Source organism: Erythrolamprus reginae, chromosome 6, assembly GCF_031021105.1.
Source record: "Erythrolamprus reginae isolate rEryReg1 chromosome 6, rEryReg1.hap1, whole genome shotgun sequence".
NCBI classification, from domain to species: Eukaryota; Metazoa; Chordata; class Lepidosauria; order Squamata; family Dipsadidae; genus Erythrolamprus; species Erythrolamprus reginae.
In genome coordinates this window covers 91,087,533-91,093,532 of record NC_091955.1, presented here as the reverse complement: position 1 = coordinate 91,093,532, position 6,000 = coordinate 91,087,533, and positions in this window count along the sequence as shown.

The following is a 6,000-nucleotide window of genomic DNA, read 5'->3' as shown; positions in this document are numbered from 1 at the left end:
GGGGGCGGAGCTAAATATAGTCATGTGACCAGAAACACCGGAGTTATATTGGCTTCTTAATTAGCCACATTTTCCTGCTTTTTAGATTGTGTTTCTCCTTTCTGATGTGTTGGGGGGGGGGGAGGATATTCTGTCAGAAAAGGAGCATTTAAAAGGGACAATTCACCAGTCATTATTCTTTTTATGAAATTTGGAGTAATCTGGGTTGTTGAACAGAATGCCAGGGAAGAGTGTGATTTGATTCCTTAAAAAAAATACTTTATTGAAGTTGTTGTTTTTTTAAAAAAAACGAGAGACAATGAATAGGAATGGAAAAGAAGTCAGAAAATTGAGAGAAATGGCAAATAGAAGTGCAATAAAATTTACAAAGATAGAAAAATGCATTTAAAGGAGAGTGACTTCCAACTTGCTTTTTAGCAGATATAAATGACATTTTTCTTCAACTTGTGTTCATCAAATGCAATACAACCTCCATTTTTAATCTATACATTTGACCCGTGTTTCCCAACCTTGGCAACTTGAAGATATCTGGACTTCAACTCCCAGAATTCCCCAGCCAGCATTTGCCATGCCCCCGCTGGCATTGCTCCACAACCCCCCAGGTGGGTCCGCCCCACTATTTGAGAAACACTGAGTTAGTTCAAGGTAAGGACCTAAGCTTGGAGTTTCCTTGTAGAAAGGGTTGGGGATTCATTTGAGCAGCCCATATGTTCAAAATCAGAAAGTTTGCCCCAAATGTTATCTTATATCCATTGGGTATTATGACAAAGCATGTCAAGTTGACGGACACTGCCCTTTCCATCAGAACACAATGTATGCAATAGTTGACTTTAATAAATCCCACCCCTCCCGCTGTTTGGGGATCTTCTCTCCGCAATGTTGATTTCAGAATCATTGATTAAATGACAAATATAAGTTCTTGTCCATATTAAGAGTGAGGGGAAATGATCTGTATCTGACTAATGCTTTTTGACGGCACTTATCTGAAAGAAACAGGAGGAAAACATCATCTTAGTCATATGTAGATACATCAACTAAAATCAATTGGAAGCATGCTTGGCATGCTTTAATTTGAGCATGATTAGACACGGAGACAGACCATTATTAATTGTTTCTTGACACATAAAACAAACTTTCAATAAGTTCTTCCCTTCAACCCAAGATACAGACATACAGCTGCAACTTTCCCATTCATTATTATAATGAAAAAAGTGCAGAGAAGAGCGACAAAGTTGATTAGGGGACTGGAGGCTAAAACATATGAAGAACGGTTGCAAGAGCTGGGCATGGACAGTTTAATGAAAAGAAGGACCAGGGGAGTCACAATAGCAGTCTTCCAATATCCACAAAGAAGAAGGAGTCCAAAGCACCTGAGGGCAGAACAAGAAGCAATGGGTGGAAACTAAACAAGAAGAGAAGTAACTTAGAACTAAGGAGAAATTTCCTGATAGTCAGAACGGTTGATCAGTGGAACAGCTTGCCTCCAGAAGTTGTGAATGCTCCAACACTGGAAGTTTTTAAGCAGATATTGGATAACCATCTCCCTACGAAAGCAATCCTAGGTCTAGAAAGCTTAGAACTACGACGCCTAAAACATGATCTAAGTATTGCCCACAAAATCATATGCTGCAACCTCCTGGCTGTCAATGACTACTTCAGCTTCAACCGCAACAACACAAGAGCACGCAACAAATTCAAACTTAATATTCATCGCTCCAAGCTTGACTGTAAAAAATATGACTTTAGCAAACAAGTTGTTGAAGCGTGGAACTCATTACCGGACTCAGTAGTGTCAACCCCTAACCCCCAACATTTCTCCCTTAGACTCTCCAAGATTGACCTCTCCAGGTTCCTAAGAGGTCAGTAAGGGGTGTACATAAGTGCACTAGCCTGCCTTTCGTCCCCTGTCCAATTGTCTCTCCTTATCTCATACAGTATATCATCTGTCTGAAGGAGTGTAGGGTTTCCTGCCTAAGCAGGGGGTTGGACTAGAAGACCTTGTTCCCTTCCAACTCTGTGGTTGCTGTTGCTGCTGCAGCTGTTGTTGTTGTTGTTATTATTATTATTATTATTATTATTATTATTATTATTATTATTATTATTATTACATTTAGAAACTGCCTTACCTCACTGAGGTTATCTTCCTCTTGAAGGTATTATTTATTTACTTACTTACTTACTTACTTACTTACTTACTTACTTACTTACTTATTAAATTTGTATGCCACCCCTCTCCGCAGACTCGGGGCGGCTCACAACAGCAACAGAAAACAATATATAATACAAATTCAATAATTAGAAAGCTAAAAACCCATAATTTAAAAAAACATGCACACAACATACCATACATAAACAGTATAGGCCTGGGGAAGATATTTCAGTTCCCCCATGCCTGAGAGGTGGGTTTTAAGGAGTTTGCGGAAGGCAAGGAGGGTGGGGGCAGTTCTAATCTCAGGGGGGAGCTGGTTCCAGAGGGTTGGGGCCGCCACAGAGAAGGCTCTTCCCCTGGGACCCGCCAAACAACATTGTTTAGTCGATGGGACCCAGAGAAGGCCAACTCTGTGGGACCTAATCGGTCGCTGGGATTCGTGCGGCAGAAAGCGGTCATGGCGGACAAAAAAAATATTTATTTTTGAACTGAAGTAGAGGTGATATAGGTATCGCCCACAAATCTATATCCAAATAATTATTTCCGGATTATTAATACAGAATGCAGTGGCCAGTTTGCTAACATAGACACCTGGTTGTCTACGTGTTAGGTCTTTGTTGGATCTCACTCCTTCAACATTAGAGCAATATCGTCATTGCTACTAATGAGTGCTGATGCATTTATTTGAAGTTGGAAATGTGTATGTCAGAATCCTGCGTGACTTTTCCTGAAGACAGCATCCTCCCTCTTTTCCAGGAGATGTCAACTACTCCAAGTCTTGACAAGAAATCCCTTTGGGACCCCTAATTTTTGCTTCGGGAAGGCGTTTCTACTCAAAAGGCTTAAATAGAGTTTCCAGCCTAAAAAAACTCCCCACATTACATCCTATCTATCAGAAACTCTCTCCTCCCAAAGATCAGATCCCTAGGACAGCAGAAAATGAAGGTATGTAGAAATGATGCTTATTTCTTCATGATTCCTAGATGATCAAGTATGTATATAACTAGTGGCTTTTAGGAAGCCACTAATTGAAATCCAAGGAACACAATTAGCAGCCTAATGAGATATTTGCAAAATCCGACATAGGAAATACAATTCAGAATTCTGCAAAAGTAACTTTTAAATTTTAAATATTATTGCCTATATCTTGGGTCAAAAGGGTAATCTAAACTGGGTTTTAACATGAAACCTCTGGATTTTAACACGAGATCTTTTATATCTTTTTAAATATTTACATTTTTAAAAAGGATGAAAGCTGGGAAAGTCAAGATGAAGGGCATAACTTGGGGGAAATTATGGTGTGAAGTATTGTGCTTAAATATCTACTTCATCTAAAATCAACCATTGTCTGGATCAGCTATATGGCTAAAACAGCAAAAATTGCTGTCATTTAACTTTATTTATTTTATTTTATTTATTTATTTATTCATTTGTCCAGTACACAAATACATAGGAAGAAAAATAGACATGTAGTAATATAAAAGAGGGTGAAAGTGAACTTAGAGGAGAGGATATATGAAAGGAAGAGAATATATAAGATAGGAGAAAGAAAGGAAAGACAATTGGACAGGGGACGAAAGGCACACCAGTGCACTTATGTATGCCCGTTACTGGCCTCTTAGGAACCTGGAGAGGTCAATCGTGGAGAGTCTAAAGGAGAAGTGTTGGGGGTTAGGGGTTGACACAATTGAGTCCGGTAAAGAGTTCCACGCTTCAATAACTCTATTGTTGAAATCATATTTTTTACAGTCAAGTTTGAAGCGGTTCGTATTCAGCTTGTCTGTCTGTCTGTCTACATATCCTATATCTTACATCTTACATCTTATATCTTATCTCTTTCTCTCTCCCTCTCTCTCTCCTCTCTGTCCATCTTAAATTTTGTACTCTTTAAAGTTTTCCCTTAGTAGAAAAAACATTTTTTAAACTGGGTGTTACTTTTGATTCAGCATTTGTTCCATGAGAGCTCAGTTATAACTGTATGATGTGTGTAGGTATGTGTTGATATGTGTGTGTATGTGCGCATTATGGATGTTGAAAAGCCAAACAGTTGTTTTAATGCTCAATAATGGAGAGCTAAGCACCACATTTTCTTGATTGTTTTTAGCGACTGCATGGGTGGACAAATGGTCCTTTGGCCCTCTACCTTTTGGCATCGCTCATCACTTTTTCCTGGGGTGTTCCTCAGGTAAGGAGAAACTTGTGTCTGGGATAAACATATATCCATTGTAAGATAAAATACAGGAAATAGTATAAGGGCAGACTAGATGGACCATGAGGTCTTTTCCTGCCGTCAGTCTTCTATGTTTCTATGCTATTTAGTCACCTGTTTGTAAACTCTTTTAAGTTTATGCAAAGTTATGATCAAGTTCCTACCTTGATGGACTGTGTGATTTAAGCTGAAAGTAATCTGTTTGCTGAAATTTGTGCAACATTATTCCTTAACCTATTAATAAATCTTGTTAAAGAAAATACAGGCAATCTCATTTTCAGAATAGAATAGAATAGAATTCTTTAATGGCCAAGTGTGATTGGACACACAAGGAATTTGTCTTTGGTGCAGATGCTCTCAGTGTATATAAAAGAAAATAGACAATTGTCAAGAATCATGAGATACAGCATGTCATAGGGGTTAATTAAGCAATCAGGAAATAATCAATATTAATATAAATCGTAAGAATACAAGCAACAAGTTACAGTCATACAGTCATAAGTGGAATTGGAATTGGAATAGGAGTTGAGTAGCGTAGAATAGAATAGAATAGAATAGAATTTTATTGGCCAAGTGTGATTGGACACACAGGGAATTTGTCTTTGGTGCATATGCTCTCAGTGTACATAAAGGAAAATATAGATTTGTCAAGAATCTTGTAATACAACACTTGATGATTGTCATAGGGGTCAAATAAGCAAAGAAGTAACGATCAATATTAATAAAAATCTTAAGTGTTTTCAGCTTCCAAGTCAGCTACCAAGTCTGACAATAGTCAGGTGTAAGTTGTGTTCCCATACCAGACCACTTCTAAAATTTGTTCTGTAAATAGCAAACATCAGTTCTGCAGCATTTTCTCACCGCAAAATTGTTTTTTGACAGAAGACAAGAGAGAGGGGGAGGGAAGGAGGGAGGGAGAGGCAGAAGGGGAAAGGAAAGAGAGAGAGAGAGAGAAGGAGAGAGAGAAAGAGAGAGAGAGAGAGAGAGCATCAGGAAGAATAATGATATTAAAACTTGAAGCTGAATTTGTGTACTATCAAAGGTTTATTGATTATATTCATCATCTGGCTGTGGTTTTTTTCTCTCATTTCATTCAAAAGGGTCACTACCAAAGAAGAAACTGGACTCCTCAAGCCATGCTGTATTTGAAAGGTTCCCGTAAGTCCCAGTGCCAATTTATCTCTAGAAAAAGAGGCCAGAAGTGGGGTTTCCTTGCACTTTAAACCCCGGTCAAATGTTGGCAGTTAGGAATTAAAAGTGTGTTTTGCAACGGCTAAACTCATCCCAGGTTGCAAAGCACAATTGCTGGGCTCATAAACACTGGTGGCCTACTACCGTAACGTTAAGTTGCTACGTTCCGATAGCGATTTTTGTGATGTGCAGGCAGCTGTGCATCCCTGATGCCTGCTCACGCCCGGTGAGATTTGGCTTCTTTGCATGCACAACAAGCCAAATCTTGCGTCAAAATACTTGTGCGATACTTGGTGATTTTCGGTGATTTTTTGCTTCCGCGTATGTGCGGAAGTAAAAATATTGATGAAAATCACTGAAATCTCACTCGCACGCGAGTCGTCACAAGATTATTCTTGCTGCGCATGTGCAGAAGCCAAATCTCATGCTGATGGGCACGCGAGCATCCGCG